The sequence below is a fragment of the Cornus florida genome, unplaced genomic scaffold (genome assembly GCF_030987335.1).
Source record: "Cornus florida cultivar Cherokee Brave unplaced genomic scaffold, ASM3098733v1 CherokeeBrave_3.0.0_Hap2_Chr05, whole genome shotgun sequence".
Classification (NCBI taxonomy): domain Eukaryota; kingdom Viridiplantae; phylum Streptophyta; class Magnoliopsida; order Cornales; family Cornaceae; genus Cornus; species Cornus florida.
Window position 1 is genome coordinate 81,758,565 of NW_026775575.1, and position 23,595 is coordinate 81,782,159.

The 23,595-nt window shown below is 33.1% G+C and overlaps 1 long non-coding RNA gene across 1 annotated transcript; it reads right to left on the reverse strand.

The window, feature by feature from the left end:
* Positions 1-1,849: 1,849 nt before the first annotated feature.
* LOC132307163 (uncharacterized) lies at positions 1,850-12,948 on the reverse strand. The gene is made up of 3 exons (XR_009482184.1): positions 11,030-12,948; positions 9,516-9,593; positions 1,850-2,714 (listed from the first exon to the last, which is right to left on the reverse strand). It is a non-coding gene; the product is annotated as an uncharacterized LOC132307163 (long non-coding RNA).
* Between the last annotated feature and the right edge of the window lie 10,647 nt (positions 12,949-23,595).

The following is a 23,595-nucleotide window of genomic DNA, read 5'->3' on the forward strand; positions in this document are numbered from 1 at the left end:
TAGGCAGTTGTTCTCTACTGATGTGACAATTAATGAGAGAGACATTCTTGAAGAGGAAGAGTGTATTCTCAATTCTCATCCTTGTTGAACACTGCTTATTAAAGTTGCACAAAATCATGATATGTAGCATTACTCATTTTCTAAGCAATTGAAATTTTCTCAATTACAAATTTTAATTGTTAAATAAGTAGTCAATATATATATATATATATATATATATATATATATATATATATATATAACTAAACTAACCTCATCACCTTCGTGGGAGGGTATAAAATAACCTCCCCACTTTCTCCATATGTTTGTCCCCATTTTTTGTTGGACCAAAAGAGGCTCATTAGAAGCTTCAACCACGAACGGAGCCAGAATTTTTATTCAGGGGACACATTGTACACTAAATACATATAAATTAGTGTTTATGGAGTATATATACATAAAGAGAAATAGGTGGATATATATAGAGATTGATATTTTTGGAATTAGGTAAATTAATAAATTACATATATAGAATATAATGAAACAATTTAAGAAAAAAAAAAATTAAGAAAACATATAGAGTATACAAGGGAAGGAAAAATTTGAAGGGGATATATATAAAATAAGGGAAGGAAAAAATCCAGGCCCCCGGGTCCTATACTGGCTTCAACATCTTTAAAAACTTGACATTTATGTAATTTCAAGAACCTAACCTCCCCAGAAATCCGACATAGACATAAACTGCTGTTGTGGTTATGCAATCACTAGGATGGAAAGTGGTTCCCATATCCAACAACTAATAATTTAGTCTGTGTTAGGGAAAATTTTAGTGGAGATTGGTCTTAAAATTTGTCTAATGAGTTACTCTTTACACAATGATTTTCAGTTGAACTTGGTTAATGACCGGTAGCCTCTTTACAAGGGTCGCGATACCAAGTCAAGCTTGAAGAGTTATGAATTTAGGAGGTGGCCAAGTTTTACATTTATAGAAAGCCACTACTACCTTTCTCTATATAAAATATAGATAGGGCGAGTAGGGATCGTCCCAAGGGATTTGATGGTGTATCGAATTGTGAAACTATGGTAATTAGGGTTAGTAGGTCGAGTGATCACACAATTAATTGGTTGGTTGATTAAACTAAATTGAATTCAACTAAATAAAATAATATGAAGTAAACAAGAGAGAGAGAGGTCTTGGGGTGTAGAGATCACCACCAAGCAATACTTTTCTATACTACTAACAAGTGATCAATTGAGGGTAATGGATGTGTTGCAATATGATAAGGGTGTGTGTGCATTAGGTTGATTCAATTGGCAATGATGACAAATCAAGCAAGTATTGTCTAAACATCATGTGAAGAGCACAATATATCTAAACAATAGAGCATATATTGTCTAGACAACATGGGGATAGCACAATAGATCAAAACAAGTCATTAATCCTTCATTAAGCTCACAATCCACATACAACACAATATTAGAGGAATATGCCATTTGGACTCACAAGCATGGAACATCAAACATCAAGAGTATATTGTCCTCCCATCTAACATTATACTACCACTACACTAAATCTACACTACTAGCATGAAAATAAAGCTATCTAGACTAGGGGAGAGGCACAAACCATCAAGAATAGGCATAAACCATCAAATGAACCAAAATAGCATTCATTAAGCACATCATCTTGATAATCTCTAGATCTATAGCATCAATACACATAGACATGCATCAAAAACACTAAATCTAGGGATAAACACATGAATATCCTACTCTAGCATACATAGACATATGGATAGAATAGAATAGTCAATTGGAAGCATTAAACCATACAAACCATGAAATAATCAAAATTTATATATACATGAATATCAAGATGTATCATACAACACTAATCCCTCAATAATACACAAGATTAGAGTATATAAAGCATGCTTGGGGCTAACTCTAGCCCCAAGAGGATGTCTAGCCACTCATGGTAGTGATGATCCAACCCTCAAGGGCTAACTCCATGGCTGCTCCTTGTTGGTGAAGATCTCCTCCAATGGTTACTCTAGCTTCCTCCCTTCTTCCTCTCCAAGAATAGCCTCCAAGATGATTTTCAATGTGTGACAAGGGACTTTTTCAAAAAGTGTATCATATTCCTTATATAGGTAGGTCAAATACACTCCATGATGAGCTGTGGTCGTGCAAGGCATATTCTCCAATGATTGGATGAAGGACGGAATAAATGAATTGGACTTTAACTTTTTCTCGCTGGAGGAAGTTCGATCGATCGAACCTTAACTTGGATCGATCGAAAATGGGTTCGATCGATCGAACTGCATCTTGGATCGATCGAAGTGGTCTGACTCCTCCGGATAATGACAAGGCTGGGATATTTTCAAGATATTTATGGGGAAAAAGACAAAAGTGGTTGGTAGGCGTACAGCTGTGGATAAGATCAATCATTTGAATAGGACAACATAGGGTTCGATCGATCGAAGGTGATGTTCGATCGATCGAACTTGGAATTTCAGCAAAAGCCAAGGTTGGATCTATTGAGAAGTACTGTGATCGATCATAGATGTTCGATCGATCGAACTCTAAGTTGGATCGATCGAACTTTTCAGCTGCACAACTTGATTCCTTTTTGCTCATTTCTTTCTCCACTTTGCTCCCTCCTTTGGTTTATCTCAGGATTGCTTCAATTAAGCTCTTATTTGGCTGAGTTAGCTCAATTTTGAGATTAGTGCCTGAAAATATAAATAACACGTAATAAGTCTAAAACGGCAAAGTACGATAGATAAAGGTCCTAGAATGCTTAAGCTTAACGGGTTTAAATGCGCACTTTTCAGTGCTCATCAGTTAATAAAATTTATGTGTGTAAAACTAATGACAAGAAAAAGAACTTAAGAAATAAAGAATACTAGATCAGGATAACAAACAGTACTGAAACAACCGATTACCCGACCAACCAAAAAAAGCCAAACAGAAAAATTGAAATATAAGCTCTGTTTGTTTCAAAGTAAATATTTTCTTCAGAATTCCTTTTTTTCTTTTCCAAGTAAAATATTTTCTTTATCTTCTTATTTCCATCCATTGCTAGGATCATACTTCAAATGTAGTGAGCTCTCACGTCTCCATCTTATTGGCAAAATATTTATCAGGGAGTCGAAAACAATTTTTGGAAACGAGTACTCGAATGGCATGCCTACACAAGATTCCTAAGAACTCGAATTGTTTACATGTACAAAAGATGTCATCACTTGATGCCATCCACTGCATAATTCGTCCTCCATCTGTCTTTGTGAAATGACGCACCACATAGGATCCATCACCTTTCTCAATCATTGCATACTGATATGACAATGCAATTTCCTTTTGTAACAGCTCAGATCTATATGGCGTAAGAACAGTTGAAGCATGTTCTTGAATGGGCATAAGTGTCGTGTAAACTATAATTTATTCGTGCAAACTATTCATCATAAATAAATATGAATCCGAAATCTTAGAACTTCATTATTCTCACATTCCTATAATGTATAAATAAATATAGTTAGATATAAATACCTCGATATATGATTGCAAATATCGTGCAGATCAAGTTCAACGTCGAGATCCTTTATGCGAAATGAACAATGTGATAAACTGTAATAGCCAAAATGTGGAAATCGATTTATCTCTCTTGGCCTTGTGCACACATAAACATTATACGTATTGTTTTTTATTAGCATACATAATTAATGGGATATATGCAATTTTATAAAGACAGAGAGATGACAAGTTTTCCTTTTAGTAATTTTGATTCCACTTTCCATCAAAGTAAGAAATAAATAGGAAAATATTTCTCCAATAATTAATTACCAAAAAGATAATTTATAGGTTGATCAAATAATATAATATTAATCTGATATCTATTTACTTAACCACTAACAATTAATAAATAATCGTACATTCTCCAACTTAGCTCATATAATAATTTCTATAGTAGTTTAGTAAATTAGTCATTAATGTGCACTATAAATCAGATTGAGTCCTTAAGTTAGTTATTTTAAATATCTTGGTAAATAAATTACCAATGCGAGTCATGGCGGTTATATGTCCCTAAATGACACAATCCCTTCTATGTACCACAACACTAGTAACCTATTCAACATAGTCTATAAATGAGAAATATCAATAATGATCAAACAATAATGTCTTTTCCAAGACTATTCCTATTACCATTTATTAAAGTAATACGTACATGTACATTAATTAATAGGAAATATCATAAATATATTTAATCAGCGCAAAATATCAAATACATATAAGCACTGTTAAGCAATCCACAATTAAAAAATAATCATTATTGACTACATTCAAGACACATTATTTCAACATGTTCCATAAATGTCTTGGGTGATAGTCCATTCATTAATGGATTGCAATCAAAAGTTGTGTGCTTATATGTTCAATAGACATTCGTTATTTCTAAACATCTTCTTTAATGATAAAGTATTTCAACTTTAGAATACCTATCATTTTTCATACAAGAAGATCAACAATTGCAACATAAATTTTCAATAATCTGAAAATGGTACCCATACCTTCTAGTCCTGAAATAAATTCTGCAACCATAAATTATAGACTCAAAACATGTTACAAATTAAAAATTCATAATATATAAAATAATAATAAATTACTTTACACTTTTTCATAATATTGTTCCTCCAGCCAAAAGGAACAAATAACTAATTGTGAATTAATAATTATCCACATATTCATAAAAATGTCTTCCTAAGTGTGAGCATATAATCTTTTATCCCCTACCAACTTATACATACATCAAACTCCACAATATATGCATAAGAAATATTTTTCGTTTATTTACCTTCAAGCTAACTCGTTCTTTGGGATTGCATTAGGCTGAATTTATTCGCTTTTTGGTATGGAGTAATACTGGTTGAACAATGTTTAATATCAAATCTTTCTAGAACTTTTTTAATATATGCTTTCTGAGACAATTCAAAAAATTCACGTGGTCTATTCCTATCACGTAAGATACCTCATCTATATATTTCATTTCAAAGTTCTTAGAGATAACTTCTAATTTCATATAATAAACTATGATTACTACTACCAAACAAAAGATCATCAATATATATAAAATCAGAAATATAAACTTATTCCCACTAACCTTATAGTATATATACTGATCAACAGTGTTTTACTTAAAACCAAAAGAAATAATGGTATCATTAAACTTAATATACCATTGTCAGGAAGTGTGTTTAAGTTCATACATTGACATCTTAAGTTTACAGATAATGTATTCTTTACTCTCTAATGTAAAACCTTCAGGTTGTTCTATATAAACTTCCTCTTTTTAAACTCCCATTCAGAAAATCAATCAAAATCAAATTCTTGCAGATATATCACATAGTCATCCGGAATAGCAGCTCTCCTTTTTGAGATCGTATTCCTTGTGGTTCTTTTACAATCTATTCATTGATGACAATCTCATCATGGAGTTGTTGATCATTTAATTATTCTTCGTTGTTATACGGTTTAACAATTGAATGAATAATTATTTCTTTAGAAGTTATAGGTAAAGAGATTTGTACCATAACTTCTGGAATGATCACATTCTTATTTTTATCACTCCCATTGATTTCATCATTCTCAATGAATTTGACATTGCCGGTTTAAATAATTATCGTACTATGTTTAGGATAGTTAAATTTATACCCTTTAGATTACTTAACATCCACAACATTATGGGTAACGAAGAATTACCTAACATACTCCTAACCATATGCATAAGAGTACGATTACGCCTTTCAGCTATACGTTTTTATTGTGGCATGCCTGGCATAGTGTATTGAGCACAAATGTCATGCATTTCAAGGAGTTTAGCAAACAGTTAAAGTATTAACCCGTTTCATCATACTTTCCATAATATTCACCATCTCTATATGACCTTGTGATTTTTACTTTTCTATTTAGTTGTTTTTCAACCTCATTTATGTATACTTCAAGATTACCCATTGCTTGAGATTTTTCATGCAATAAATAGATATATCCTTAACGTGGAAAAATCAACTATAAATGTGATAAAATACTTTTCTCCACCAAAAGATGGAACATCAAAAGGTCTAAATATGTCTATATGAATAATTTCAAGAAACTTTGTACTTCTTGTCGCTCATTTCTTTGTATATTTGGTTTGTTTACCCTTAATACAATGTACACACATCAAAATCAGTAAAGTTTAGATACAGAAAAATCACATCTTTTACTAATTTTCCTAACCTTTCACTGAATATTATCCAGTCTTTTATGCCACAAGATAAATGAATTTTCATTAATTGAGTTACGTTTAATTCTAACATTATGATGCAAGGTCAAAAGGGTTTCAATAAATAAACTATCAAGTTTGAATTTATAGAAATCATCAATAATAATACCATAACTCATAATTAGAATTTCTTGAATAAACATCATTATCAAACTTAAAGGAAAAATCATTAATATAAAGTTTTGAAATAAAATCAAATTGAGAAAAATTGAAAAAATATAAAGAGTTTAAAACAATTTAAATAAAATCAATTGTCTAAAACTAAACAAAATGTCTCAATGGTTTCAAAATGGTTTCAACAAATTTTTTTCTCGATTCTCATAAATAAGAAATTCTCATTTGAATTTGTGGTTTAGGCCATAAGAAATCCTTACATCTATTAGAAACATAAACATTAGTACTTAAGTAAATATATCATGTACTAGAAAGAATATCAATAAGTGATTCGAAATATACAAAAGTTAGAAGATTTATCTTTCTCTTCAAATTATTTTTTATATTTCATGTAATCTTTTTAAAAGTGTTCAATACATAGATGACACTTTTACATTATTACATTCCTTTCCTTTAGTAGATTGATCTAAATCTTTTAATTTTGGAGGTTGCTCACTTAATGCCTTTTCAGACTTATTCCCAAATTTCTTTCTAACTTCTTGGGTCATGAGATAAACATAATGATTACCTGCTGCTTAAGCCTGGTCTCCTCCTAAATTAACATAGTGGTCAATTCTTTCACTTTTCACTTGTCTTAATAGTATTAATTCGAAATGACCCATATTGAGTAGACAAAAAATTGAGAATAAATTTAATACAAAAATTCTCATCCATAATCATCCACAAAGTTCTCAATTTTGTACCAACATTAGTCATCTCAAAATTATGTTCATACATGGTACGAGTACCAACACAAATGCATAGTTGTGATATCAATTAATAATTTTCGTTTTAGATATTTATCTATAATACGAAAATATTCTTATAGTCAAATATTCCTTAGCATTATCACTATGGGAAACAATAATTCGCATAACCATAATACTTAACTTACTCATTCCATTATGAGAAGTTAGTCCTATTGAGAATTAAAACAGATGTAGAATGCGAATTAAGTGTAACAAAGAAACATAATAAGATAAAATACTCACAACAATAATATTTTGAGTTAACAACACATATGTATAACTTAAAAATATAAATACAATGTATAACTATAGTACCCCATTGGGTGACAACTATAAAATACTAATAATGATACTTAAATGTATTTATATATATATATATCTTCATTGGTGATACATTATTTAATTAAACAAATAAGTTACCTTAGATATCCTATATCTACCTAATTAAGAAAATACATACAACCTCTTAATTTTTATTTAATCTCTTTAAAATCAATTCCCTTTGAAAAATTATTCTCATAATTAAATAAAGTCAATATTCATGAATACCATAAAAAATCATAAATATCATAATTAATGAAATATTGCAATTATGTCTACTACTAAAATTAATATCTAACAACCATTATGGTTAGGCCACTTTGGTAGCTACCAACCTTTACATAATATGAATATTAAATTAGCTAGTGACTAGTTCATCTTTAATTATATTTACTACTAAAATTAATATTCATCAATTATTATTGTTAGGCCACTTTGGTAGCTATTAATCCTTATAAACATGAATATTAAATTAGCTAGTTATTAATTCATTATTAATTTACCCATTTAACATTATGGACGCATACTCAAACTGATCGATCCAATTTTAAGTAGGTTCGATCCCAGAAATTTAATAGTCAAAAAAATTCAATAAAAATATCCTTTTATTTTATATACATAATAAAATATATTATTTTTATTTTCAGACTTGAAGATCATAATTGAATCAATTTAAAATTGACTCTCCATCATGTATATATGTATGACTCCAAAAATAATAAAATAAATAAATACACAAACTTTATGTATTTAATAATTTAAATTTCTAGACTCACAAATTATTTTAGAAATTTAAATTTCTTTAATAAAATAAATAAATACACAAACTTTATGTATTTAATAATTTATATCTTCCAATCACAGTAAATTTCTTTAAAAAACATAATAGTCAAAAATTTATTAAAAGCTTTTCAATCCCATATGTTGTGCACAAAAATCAAGAACCAAACACATCATTATTTAACTTGATTGCCTATATCAACATACATGAAACATAATAAGCCCACAGCATATTCATATGTACGGCAATTCTCTAACAATACCACAAGATGAATCAAAACAAAATTTTCATATGTATCCATATGTATGCTGATTAGTGGGCACTTGAGATATATTTAAGTTCCAAGTGAAGTTCACTTTCACCCAAATCAAATTTGTTTGGTGCCGCACAAACAGATTAACATTATAGTAGTAAAATACACTATTATTTTTTCTTTCGAATAACATATCAAAGTTTTTAAATACCCATTACACTAATCAAAATCACACCAATCAAAACATACATACATACATACATACATACATATATATATATATATATATATATATATATATGTCGATTCTATAAGAAAATTAAATTATACAAATATTTAATTTTACTTTATATTTACACATTATTTCTATAGAGGAAAATAATGAGTTCCTAAATTGTAAACTCTGATACCATATGTAAACTATAATTTATTCGTGTAAACTATTCATCACAAATAAACATGAATCCCAAATTTTAGAACTTCATTATTCTCACATACCTATAATGCATAAATAAATATAGTTAGATATAAATACTTCAATCTGTGATTGCAAATATCGTAGAGATCAAGTCCACGTCGAGATCCTTTTTATGGAACGAACAACGTGATAAACTGCAATAGCCAAAACGTGAAAACCGATTTCTCTCTCTTGATCTTTTGCACACATAAACATTATACGTATTATTTTTCATTAACGTACATAATTGATGGGATATATGTACTTTTATAAAGGCAAATAGAGGACAAGTTTTCCTTTTAGTAACTTTAATTCCACTTTCTATCAAAATAAGGAATACATAGGAAAACACTTCTCCAATAATTAATTACCAAAAAGGTAATTTTTAGGTTGACCAAATAATATAATATTAATCTGATATCTATTTACTTAATCACTAATTAATGAAATATATCATATATCCAAATCATGTGGGCCACATAATTAATAAATAATCTTACATGTTGTGGGTTTCGATACTTCTCTTGTGCCGTTGCTTCCTCTCCAACCTGATTCCAAATACTGGTAGCCACCCTCGCCTACAAAGGTTAAATAAGCAATTTATTAAATCTACTAAGTTAAAATATTGTAAAAGAAAAATACTTATTTGATGTACCTGCTCAACAAAGTTTTCACATTTGAAAATCTTTTCAAATATGAATTGATCGACTCTGAACGTTCCATTGTCGACATTTCGGTAAAAAAGAAATCTCTCAGATAGGGTAGTGCCCAATATGAGTGTAAAGAATAAAGTAAAGCAATATGTTCATCTGAATCCAGCCCAAATTGAGATACCATGTGATGCGATTGACATTTAAATTCTTCAATTGACTCTAATTGATATAATTTATGAACATGACGCTCAAATTCATTGTATTTTTGTGATGACCTTATGGGCGGGTGTACCGTAGGCAGGTGCGAGACACTGGTAGGCTACCACACTGGCAAGCTATAAGTGCACAATTCCACATCGTCTGGGTAAGGGAAAGGTAAAGTGTTTATATGTAGGTGTGTCACTCCAATTGGTATGAGGTCTTTTGGGGTAAAGCTCAAGAGCAAAACCGTGCAGGCTCAGGCCCAAAGCAAAACCGTTTTGGACCTGAGCCTGTACGATTTTGCTCTTGGGCTTTACCCCAAAAAGCCTTATACCAATTAGAGTGAGTCGTTACAAATGATATCAGAGCCTGACCCAGCCGAAAGTGTGCCGACGGGGACGTCGGGCCTCCAAGGGGGGTGGATTGTGATAACCCTGTGGGCAGATGTGCCGTAGGTGGGTTCGAGACACTGGCAGACTACCACACTGGCGAGCTACAGGTGCACAATCCCACATCGTCTGGGTAAGGGAAAGGTGAAGTGCTTATATGTAGGTGTGTCACTCCAATTGATATGAGGCCTTTTGAGGTAAAGCCCAAGAGCAAAACCATGCGGGCTCAGGCCAAAGCGGATAATATCATACCATGTGGTGGAGTGGGTCGTTACAAATAAAAATAAATCAATTAATAATGCTGCACCCATGACTTGAACCTAAGACCTCAAGCATAAATCTTAAGCACACCGGCAAGTTACGGGTGCACAATCCTATATCGTCTGGGTAAGGGAAAGGTGAAGTGCTAATATGTAAGTGCGTCACTGCAATTGGTATGAAGCTTTTTGGGATAAAACTCAAAAACAAAACAGTGCAGGTTCAGATCCAAAGTGGATAATATCATATCATGTGATGGAGTGGGTTGTTATAATTTTGGTCCTAGTTGAAGAGAAAACCAAGTAGACAATTTAGACACTATATGCCATAAACAAAAAGCATTTTTTGTATTAGGCAATTTAATAGATATGGCTTCTTTCAATGCCAAGTCTTGATCTGTTAAAATAGTTATGGGGCATTTTCCATTCATGAACAATTAAAAACAATGCAACATAAGAAGAACCAAAAAAACAGAAAAGAAAAGAAAGAACATAATTTATGATTAGGTCATACCTGTAAAGCCCACACAAAAGCACTGGTATTCTCATCTCGTCTTAGAACACAACCGAAGAATTTGAAATTACCATGATTGTTCACACCAACCCAAACTCCAAGTGAAATGTCATAGATCAGTGATATCAAATACAACTATATCACCAAACTCCCTATACGCGCGCATTGAATCACCAAATGACCATGCAATATGTTCAAGTTTGTTATTTTCATCAATTGTAAAATCATAGCAAAAGTCAGCTTCTTGATCTTTCAAGGTCTTGCAGATCATAAGAAGTTCTGAAGCATCATTTTCTCGACCAATGCTCTTATAATTTTGAATGAAATTTTTTACATCCTACTCCATAAATGGTAAATGTCCAGGCTCCACACCTTTTTTTTCCAATTCCAACACTCTCATTATAAGATTCACTGTACATCCAGCTTTAAAAAGAAGCAAGATACGATTTTCATAATCTATTTGAAAGTTACGATATGCTGGTAGAAATCATAACCCATTCTTTAATAATAATTTGTAGTTAAGACCCTTTGTGAATTTTGAGATTCTCCATTTAGTGGTGCCATCAATGACGTCCTTTGCTACTAACTTTCTTGCCTCACATCCTCATCGAGTTGATCTTCGATTACTTTGTCGCTCAATATCAATTACTTTCTGCGGTCGGGGAACACCAGCACGATGGCAGCCAGATTCTCTTCTATAAAATCCCGTGGGATGCTCTTTACTCCCCAAAGAGCATTCGCATCTAATTGAAAATCCAGTATTCTTCGCAAAATGGAAATAATATTGATATGCGTCTTCATCAGTTTCAAATACTTGTCCTTCATGTGGAGGGGCAGGAGTAGCTTCAGCCTCTAATGTTGGGTTTTTTGTTTCTTGTGCAAGGGCACTTATAGCGTCTTCCTCAGTAAACACCTCAATCCTAATGCCTCTTCACTTTCCATCAGTATTTTTTGTGAAAGAGCACTAATAGCAACCGAAAACCTCCAACTGAAAACCCAACTGAGAAACTAATTGAAAAATCTGTTAATGAGATTCCATCCAACTAATTATGTACCCACTGCACCATCCAACTAATTATGTACCCACTGCAGCATTTTATCAAACACATGGGTGGCAAGTCAAAAAAAGAGATATGTATATCTACTCAACTGTAGCAATTGAAAATTCCAACTGAGAAACACATTGAAATCTGTTTAATGAGATTCCATCCAACTAATTATGTACCCACGGCAGCATTTTATCAAACACACGGGTGGCAAGTCAAAAATAGAGACCTATCTATCTACTCACCTCTCTATATAGATCTTAAATTTACAGTCAATCTAGGGCCACCCAAAACAGTATAATCGTCGCTTGTTAGAGAAGATTAAGCATCCGAGAAGGAGAAGAAAAGCTTTCACTTGTTACCGAAGGAGATACCGACTTCGTTTCTCTTTGAAGTTTCCCTCGTTATATTCATTATTTTATAATCAGATCACTTTTTAAGCAAAATGACAAGAAATGCCCTTGATTTGTTTCAAGACATTTAAGAGAGACAGAAAAAATAAGCACCTCAAATCTTGGAAAACCTCTCATTCGTCTTTCAGTACTATTTAAACCTGCATTTCACGAACATGGTTATCAGCTTTCCAGAGTAAAGGAGAGAGTTACATTACGTGATAATTGTGCGACACACACACATATATATATAGAGAGAGTCATCGATCGATCCTCAACGTGCTCGATGTTCGTGACAACTCACTATAGTAAGTTTTTTTTGCATCCATACGATTGAGAGCTTGTTTTGGTTATATATATATATATATATATACAATTGTTGATTTTTTTTTATTAGTATATGATTTAATGATTGATGGAGCTTTCTTTTAATAATCTTTGATTTGCCAATGAATTAAACTTTCCGTGGTTAATCTTAGTTTGATTAATATATGATGATTTGTTGTTTTTTTTGTGATTACATTTAGATTTTAAGATGATTTCTTTTACACACACCCAAGATCTTTTGTGATTTATTGTTTTGTTGATAAATTGTTTCATCATTGGTCAAGGCCTCAATGGTGGAATATCTTTTAGTAATTTTTTTTATTCTTTAATGAGCTTTTAAAAATTTGGCAAATGTGAACCCGCGTTAAGGTTTCTTTGTAGCTTTTGGAGCAACACATTAATCCCTTCTGATTCACGCAATCAAATTTAACATGCTTTTCAATTGTAAGCCATGTTTCTTATTATACTTGAGGTCCGTTTATTAACATTTTCATTTTTTTACTTTTATTTTTTTTAAAGGTTAGTTTGGTTAGCGTAAACCAGTTAGAAAGGAAAAGAAACGAAAAATTTTTAAATTATTTTATAATTTGGTTAGCGTGAAATGAAAAGTTTTCAAGAAAGTAATATTCCTGCAACTGATTGATTTTCCTCAAAATGTTTCCTCCATAAAACACACAAAAATTTCAGTTTTCCGTGAAAATTGTATCATTATATGTTAGTTTCCAATTATACCCTTGTCGGTTATTTCTATTCTTTTTTTTTTCAGACTCTCAAAAGGAGCAACTTCTTTTTAATAAATTATGACTCCTAATTATATTATAACTTTCTGACTCGACTCCTAATTAAGTTACAATTTTATAACGTTTTAAATTACGACTCTATATATATGCACGCACATATATTTTTATTCATATTTTTTATTATACTTGTTGCATGATGTATATTACTTAGTATTAAATTTATAAGGGTAATTTTGGCATATAAATCATTTTCTTTTCACTTTCTTGCTAACCAAACTAATGAAACAATATTTTCTCACAATTTTTTTACAAAAAAATCATGCTAACCAAATGCATGATAGAAACATAATTTTCTTTTCTTTCACTTCACTTTCTTTTTCTTTCACTTTCCACCATAAATTTTCGGTTAACCAAACGGACCCTAAAAGTAAAATTTTAGATGAAATAGAAAGTAAAATGATATTTAATAAGTAGATTTTGTTTTTAATATTTTAAAAGTAAAAAACAGAAAATAAGTTTAATAATTTTAATTTTACTTTCCTGTCAGCTTCCTCTCTCTAAAATTGTTTATCTTCCTCTCTCAATTTTTTTTTTTTTTTTTTTTTTTTTTCAATCTGGGTTTGATGTAATAGCTGCTCAATACTTAGCAGGTATTCTATCCAACAACTATAATTTAGAGTCTCCTTTGTTTTTATCTGTTTTTTCATCCGATAAGAATCTGATTACTTATAATAGTTTCAATAAATCCCAAGTCATCCAAGTTGTTCCAACAGCTATGACAAGTAGGGCAAAGAAATTGTGAGTTTCAGAATTCAAGTAACGTACCGAAAAGAAGAGAAGGACTGCACAATGACCCTTCATCCCCTTTGCTTCACGATAAGCAGCATCTAACTTTTTGTTTCTAAGTGTTGTGCTAGCCCAAATGCTGTATTTAATACTTTTGTGAACAATGTCTTCGCTGAAAGACTTGATGATGAAAAATTTCGCATTCTCGTAATTTATGACAAAATCTGGATGCTTGTCTAGATCAAAATGAACCCCAGAGGTAGACGCACTATCTCTGTTAAAAACGGATAATGAGCTCTCTTCAGAAGTGTTCTTGCCCTTTGGCTTTGAAGCCCTAGGTCCACGATTATGATCACTAGAGATACCATATGAATTAGTAGAAAGGCAAATTAATCACTGCCCCTTTCTCGTCTTCCGCCTTTGTCAAGAGTGAGTCGGTTGCCATGATTAGCCCCCCATTTCAGGTTCTTAAGAAATCCATTGATTATACATATATTCACTACTGCTTGCTACGCCCTAACTAAACAACAAGAAATCAAAGCCCTATGAGTACAGAGTATGTGTGTGTGTGTGTGTGTGTATATATATAAGAGAAGGAGTGAGTTTCATACATGGCACAGGGATGGGTTTAGAGAGGAGAGAGATGGTTGTGGGCAGTGGGAGGAGGTGGTAGGAGGCGGCGGCGGGGAGGAGGCGGATGGGCAATGGGAGGATTTTGGGATTTTTTATTTATTTATTTATTTTGGATAAATAGTGCTATAGTAATACTACTACAGTGAGGAAAGTAATTCCTATGTACAGTAGAGAAATCACAAAAAGCATCATTTTTTCACTTTCTTTTTCCTACATTAAATTTGAAAGTACTTTCTAAAAATGAAAAAGTAAAAGTATTTTAATAAACATAATTTTTACTTTTACTTAACATTTTAAAAAATTGACAGTTAAAAATAAAAAATAAAAGCGTTAGTAAATGAATCCTTAATGTTTGAAGCCTTTTACTTTTGACCTCTTTGGCTTTTTTCTTCTATATCCTAGGTACATGTCTATACCATCTAACCATATTCCTTAATGGTCTCACTAATAGATTCCACTAATAAGTCTTTTAATCACTCTTATAATCCATATTAGCTTAAAAGATAAAGTTTTATAGTTTATCATTAAACATTTTTGTTATTATTTTGGCATTCAAATTATTCTAAGGAATGCATAAAATTACATATTTTTATTTTTATTTTTTTTATACGGCAATTAGTTTTTCTTTGCTTAGAAAAAGAAAAATCACAAGCACGACATGCGTTGAAATCCAATCTTTCCACTCTCAGCACTTTACTAGCACCCCCACAGACTAAGATACACTACTAATGCTTCTTTTTTTATATAGAGTCGCGAGCAAAAAATACCCATATTGTATGCATATAGAGTGCATAATCCCCTATACATCCTAAAAAGTCTCAAACATTTAATTTTTGGAGAAAATAAGGACTTGAATGCTGAAAAGACTAAAGCATCCCTCAATAACGGATTAAAAAAAATAAGTAAAAAAATTGATTAAATGTGAAAGAACTAAACTGTCCCTCTTTATATATATATATAATATAGGGTTGTGGGCAAAAAACACCCTTATGGTACGCATATAGAGTATATAACCTCCTCTACATTCTAAATCTCCTTAACATTCAATTTTGGTGCAAACAAGGATATGAATGCTGAAAAGACTAAATTATTCCTCTACAACTGAATAAAAATAGGTAAAAAAAAAAAAAAAAAAAAAAAAAAAAAAAAAAAACTAATTAAATGTGACAGATGTATATATAAGGATATTATCGGAAGAGATAAGGGTATTTTTAAAATTTTATATCTTAAAAATGTCATGTGCTTATATACTCAAAATAAAGGATGGGGGTGTTATTTGCCTAAAATATAAACATTAGGGGGTGTTTTTCTCACTTTGCTCTAATAAAGGCATTATAGGAAGAGATAAGGGTGTTTTCGAAATTTTATATCTTAACAGTGACTTCAAGCCCCTTTTTTGCTCATTTTTCAAACTTAACGGACTTATATACACAACATAAGCCCTTCTTTGCTCATTTTTTAAAATTTAACGGAGTTATATACCCAAAATAAATGATAGGGTATTATTTGCCCAAAATTAAAACATTAAGGTGTTTTTCTCACTTTGCCTTTTATATATACACAACTGGCCTTTCTTGAAGAACAATAATTTGAAGACATATAGTTAATTGATCAAGTGTTGACATATAATTGATATGGAATTGACCTCTCTCTTTTTTCTATTTGATGGCATAATTCTGTATATGAGAAAAAGGAGGGGGGGAAGAGCTTTTTTTGAGGCTTTCCAAGTTGCTTTCCGTAATAATGAAGTTTGTTGTTAGGTACTACTACTGGAGTTATTTCAGGGAAATAGTTTTGATCTTTGTTACACGAACCCTTCAAAAGTAGTGAAGTACCCCATCCAACATGTTATACTCGAACATAGAGTATGTGTCTGACACTTTTCGTTAAACATGCACTTAAAAAAGTATATCATATAATTTTATTTTATTATATTATAGCTTCAAAATGGATAAAAAGCAAATAAAGTAGAAATATTAGAATAAAATGAATGTATAGCAACCAACGGGCTAGCCTAACTGTATCAATCCCTATTTCCTAAAGGGAGGTTGTGGGTTCAAGCCTCAGAAAAAAAAAAAAAAAAAAAAAAAAAATGAATGTATGGTACCAACTAAGAAAAATATATATATGAATGTATAGCAATGTCCTTGTTTTATTTGTAGCATCGCTGAAACTTCTATGTTGCTTTTAAGACGTAGATTTGCCAAATGCATGGGTGAGTACAGCCAGTTGTTTGAGGTGGGTTAAGTAGGTTTCTCCATCAGTTGGTAGCATGGACTCCCATAGTGCTTTGTGCTTCTATCAGATACAATATACCAAAAGTATTTTTGGAACAAATTCTCAGTCATGGATGCAGTTGCAGACAAGTAATTCTTTTTTATTTGACCATTTAATGTTAATCTTATACTAATGCAGTTGTTGTTAAGCAAAGAAATCAAGTGAATAGTGAATGAATAAACTCAAGGACTTTTTATTGAAACTGTTGGGAAATTAAGGACACTGGCCTGGAAAGGTAATTGTTCAAAGAAAACATCAAAGCGCAACCTCGATGGGACTCAGAGAAGAAAAAAGAACTTCCATTCATTTTATATGTTTGATTGTACATCGAGTAAAAGACGAAAAAAGGATTATATGTGTTGGAAATCATATTTATAAGTTGACTCAATGATTGTGGCAGATTTATTGGGTCTTCATTATAGGCTAATGTTTAGGGATTTTATTTTTATTCTGATTTGATTTTATTCTCTTTCCATATTTGTAATTTTCCTCTTGTATATAAAGATAGTCAGGCTCTTAAATTTAGTATGCCAATTTTACTAAGTTACTTTTTGGTATCAGAGCCACAAACCTACGCCTCCCCCCCTCTCTTTCACCGTCTCTTTTGATCTCTCTCTCTATCTCGTCACAGCCCCTTCCTTATTTCTTTTTTCCTTTTCTTCACAGACCCTCTCTCTTCTTCAGGCCGCTGCTGCTACTGTCCTAGGATGAGCCAATCTCCTCTAAGTTCGACCCCTGTAGGGGTATTCCCTTAGTCTATTTCATGCACTAAGGGTCAAAAGACGTGTTTGTAATTTTTTGGGGCTGCCAGGATATTCGGTAGCATTTTCGGATCATACCGACGTGTCTCCGGCTTCTTGGTTTGATCAAAATCAGGTTTATTCCTCCTTTATTTGAAATTATTGGTGATCTGTTGAATTATTCTATTTAATATTATAGCTGATTCAAGTAATAATAAAGAAACTCTCTTCGGCACAACACACATCGACTCAACGAGTTACTAGTGTGCTGTTGAATGGCTGTAATTTTGCATTATGGGCTCGTTCCCTCCGCCTCTATGTTGGTGGAAAAGGCAAATCAGGGTGGATTTTGGGTACTGAAAAGATGCCAGATATTAAAGATCCTAAATATGCTCAGTGAGATATGGACAATTGCATCATTTTAGGATGGATGTTTAACTCTATGGAGGAACGCATTTATAATATATTCATATTTTATGACTCTGTTAATGACTTGTGGACTGCTTTAAATCAAATGTATGCTCATTCTAGGAATGATGCTCGTATTTTTGAATTATACCAAGATATTGCTAAGGCCTCGCAGGAAGGCCTGAATTTGTCTATAGATGATTACTTTGGGTATTTGAGATCTTGTTGGGAGGAAGTAGGTCAATATGAGTCTCTCAATGAATTTCCTTCCAAGACAGCCTCTCTTCTTGTCAAACATCTTGATCGTCAACATACCTATCAGTTTTTGATAGGATAACGCCCAGAATTTGAACCACTAAAGTCTTAGATCTTGAATGCATCACCAATGCCATCCCTGTTGGAAGCCTTTGCTACTTGTTCCTCTACTAGTGTTTGAACTTGCTAGGGATAATATGGCTTTTGCAGCCAACTTTGGATCATGTGCTTCTGAAGGTAAGATTATTTGTCACCATTGTGGAAGGGTTGGACATGTTAAGGCTCGTTGCTTCAAACTTTATCCTGAACTGAAGCAGAAATTTTCTAGGAACCGTTTATCTGGAACTGGTTCTTCTCGTACTACAGCTGTTGCAGAGACTTCTGCTACTACTGGTGGATCTACTGTATTTCTTGGACTGAGCCAGCTTCAGTCTCAAATTGGGCAGATCTAGGACTAGTTTGGCTCCCTTGCTTCTAGAGTTGGTACTCCTTCAGCTGCTTCCACTGCCACTATTACTACAGGTACTCCTACTGCATTTCATGTTAAAGCCAAGCAGCCCACTTGGGTTCTGGATTCTAGGGCTAATGATCACATGACTGGTGAGTTATCAGTTTTTTCTTCCAATGTCATACCTGTTACCCAATCTGTGTATCTTGCGGATGATTCTACATCTTACATTCACAGTAAGGGTGATGTTTATCTGTCTCCTGATATTACTCTTTCATCTGTTCTTCATGTACCTAAATTTGCCTTTAACCTTTTATCTGTTGGATGGCTTGCAAAAAACCACCAATGTGTAGTTATATTCTTACCAGATCACTGTTTGTTGCAAGACCTTTATTCGAAGAAGATTTTTGGCGTGATGAGCTTTACTACTTTGGGGAACCATTAGGAACAAGTTTTTAAGCTTCTGTCCTACCTACTTCTAGTGTTTATGATGTTTCTTTTCGCACTTTTAGTCTGTGGCATGCACGTTTGGGACATGTAAACTTTCAGTATCTATGTCTATTATTTCTTTCGTTAAATAAAACATGTAAGGACCATAAGTTTTAATGTGAAGTTTGTGAGCTTTCTAAACATACTAGAACTAGCTATATTTCTCATATGAGTCGTGCTCCTAGTATTTTTTATCTTATTCATTATGATGTCTAGGGCCCTTCCCCAATTACTGCTTTTTCTGAGCATCAATATTATGTGACATTAATTGATGATTATTCTCGTTGTACTTAGGTTTATTTTTTGAAAAAGAAATCTGATGTATTTCTTTTATTTACCCAGTTTCTTCAAATGATCAAAACCCAATATAACACTGTTGTCCGTAATATTCATTTTGATAATGGATGTGAATATGTTTCGAATGAGTTCCAGACTAAACTTAATAAAAAGGGGATTTTACATCAACTCACTTACCCCTACACTCCTAAGCAAAATGACGTTGATAAACGCAAAAACTATTATCTTATGTCTGTGGTCCGATGTCTTCTGAGTGGTATGCATGTGCCTAAATTCTATTGGCATATGGCTATTTTTACAGCTGCTTTTCTGATTAATCGTACTCCCAATCGAGTTTTGGGTGGTAAGGCCCCACTTCAGATTCTCTAGCCTGATTATTCATTGTTTCACCTTCTGCCTCTTGTTTTCGGCTGTACTTGTTTTGTTCATAATCGCAGTCCTTGTCGTCATAAACTTGATGATAAATCTATTAGGTGTATTTTCTTGGGATATTCTGCTATGTCAAAGGGCTACCGTTGTTATGATCATGTGGCCAAACATATGTATCATTCTCTTGATGTGACATTTCATGAAATTGTTCCTTTTTATAGTACTAATTCTGTGGTCTAGGATTCTCTCTCTTGTGGTCTTGAGAAGGAGATTTCTCCTATTGCCCGTCCTATTCCTCTCTTTGAAAATCACACTGTCCTGGAATCTCCTTCTCCATCCATGCAAAGTTCCCCTCCACCTTTGCAGGTCTACTCTCGTCGCCATCATACTTAACCTCCTTTGCCAGAATCATCTTCAGAACCAGGTCCAGGTAACTCTCCTTCTCCTGTGGCTCCTACCATTCCTGAGCATACATCCCGTTATCTTACCTGTAATCGTCACCATCCTAATTGGTATGGTTTCTCTAGTAGCACTAACCACCCTATTTCCCAGTATGTCTCCTATGATGGTCTTTCAGGTGTATATAAATCCTTCCCGGGCAAGATTGGGACTGTTTCTATTCCTCGATAAGTGTTAGAGGCCTTCCAAGATCCCAATTGGGTGTCTGCTATGACAATAGAAATGGATGTTTTATAATATAATAATACATGGGAACTTGTTGCTTTACCTGTTGGGGAAAAAACAGTTGGCTGCAAATGGGTCTTTAATGTAAAGTACTTAGCCGATGGTTCTATTGATCGGTATAAGGCTCGTTGGTGGCAAAAGGCTTTACTCAGATTTTGGGAAAAGACTTTAGTGCTACCTTTGCTCCTGTGGCAAAGTTGACGTCTGTGCGACTGCTTATCTCCTTGTTTGCTGCCCATTCTTGGCCTCTGCATCATTTAGATTTCAAGAATGCATTTCTTAATGGAGACTTACTTGAGACTATATGTATGGATCCACCCCCTGGATTTCGAGCTGAGGGGGAGTATTCTGGGAAAGTCTGTCGGCTGCGGAAGTCTTTTTATGGTCTGAAGTAATCTCCTAGAGCTTGGTTTAGTCGTTTCAGCGATGTTCTATCCATAGGCTTTGTGTGCTGCCACTTAGACCATACTTGCTTTATTTAACGTCGCTGTGATGGTCACTACATTATGTTATTGGTATATGTGGATGATATCATTATCACAGGTGATGATGCTTAAGGGATTGCTCAGGCGAAACTTCATCTTCAAAAGTCCTTTGATGTGAAAGACTTAGGTCCTCTTCAATATTCTCTTGGAATTGAGGTTGCTAGATCCCGTCGTGGAATTTCTTTATCTCAAAGGAAATATGTTTTGGATCTTCTTCAAGATACTAGCATGCTTGGGTGTCGACCCGCTTCCACTCCTATGAACCATAATCTCAAACTCTTTGTTGAGTCAGGGGAATTACTTCCAGATCCGTCCGTGTATCAACGTTTAGTAGGTCATCTTATCTACTTAACTAACAGAAGGCCGATTTGACATTTGCTGTTAGTATGGTTAGTTAATTCATGCATGCCCCTCGCTCAGCTCATATAGATGCAGTTTACCATATTTTGAGGTATCTTAAGTCGTGCCCTAGTCTTGGTCTGTTCTATGCCTCAGGAAATCAGTCTGGACTCTCATGCTTTACTGATGCAGACTATGCTAGATGTAAGATAGATAGACGTTCTACCTCTGGCTTCTGTACTTACTATGGTAATTATCTCATATCATGGAAGAGTAAGAAGCAAGCTGTTGTCTCCAGATCCTCTGTATTGAGCTATGACTCTGGGTACTTGTGAGCTCCTTTGGCGTCAATCAATTTTGGAAGAGTTGGGTCTTATACAAAAAGGTTCTTTAAGGCTGTTTTGTGACAATAAATCAGCCATTATACTTACTTCTGATTCTGTTTTACATGAAAGGTCGAAACATATTGAGGCAGACATTTACTTTATTCGAGAGAAGGTTCCATCAGGTATCATTAATCTTTTTTTTGTTCCCTCTTCAGAACAGACTGTAGATGTGTTCATAAAGTCTTTTGGTCCTTCTTTTCTCCAGTCTTCCATAGTCAAGCTGGGCTTGGTCAACATATTTGCTCCAACTTGAGGGGGGGTGTTGGAAATCATATATATAAGTTGACTCAATGATTGTGGCAGATTTATTGGGTCTTCATTATAGGCTAATGTTTAGGGATTTTATTTTTATTCTGATTTGATTTAATTCTCTTTCCATATTTGTAATTTTCTTATTGTATATAATGATAGTCAGGCTCTCAAATTTAGTACGCCAATTTTACCAAATTACTTTTGTATGGAATGCAGTTTAGTCATTCATGAAGTAAAAGGAGAAATACATGGTACATACTGATTGAGTTATGTTAGAAACTAAGTTGCAACTAAGATAATTACATCAAACTAGGTTTAGTTTATTGTAAGGATAGAATTAGAGATGTATTGCAGGAAGTGCTGGGTGGGTGTATCATTTGTGAACATCCCCATGACATAGAGGACAGACTCACTAATTTAATCCGATGAATGAAGATTAATAACAGTTCCTTGCTAATATTTTTCCAGAGGACCTATGAAATCCAAACACAAGATGAACATAAATAAGGATATGGTGCTCCAAAGGGGATATCTATCCTCCTCTGTGCATGTTGGTGTTGCTATTGGGAACCACCACAGCATTAGTTTGATCTTGTTCTAAAGATTGTAATACGCCAATGTGGTGGATTGATGTGTGTCATGAGTGTGTAAAAGTTGGCTTCAATAACTCTTAGCTTGCTGTTTTGCCAGGACACAGCTAGTGTCAGAACCAGCTAGCTTGTTGTTTTGCCAGGACACAGCTAGTGTCAGAACCAAGATGACTTGATTTAAGGACAACCTCGCTATTTTAATCCGATGAATGAGGATCAATAATAGTTCCTTGCTAATATTTTTCCAGAAGACCTATGAAATCCGAACACAAGATGAACAGAAATGAGGATATGGTGTTCCAAAGGGGATAACCAAGGCCGGCTCGAGCCTTAGGCGAGTTAGGCAGTTGCCTAAGGCCCCAACCAATAAAAAGGCCCCATATTTTTTTATTTTTTTATATATTATAACTTTCCTAAAACAATTATAGTATTTCCTTAAATTATTAAATAGAGAAATTTGACAGTTCACCTAAAAGATTTCTATTCTTTAATTTTTTTTAAGAGCCCCCAAATTTTTTTTTTTTTTATAACTTACCTAAATATTTGATTTTCTTTATATATTAAACCTCAACAAATACAAAATTTAATAGTGTGCAAAATATTTCTATTCTTGTATTATCTTC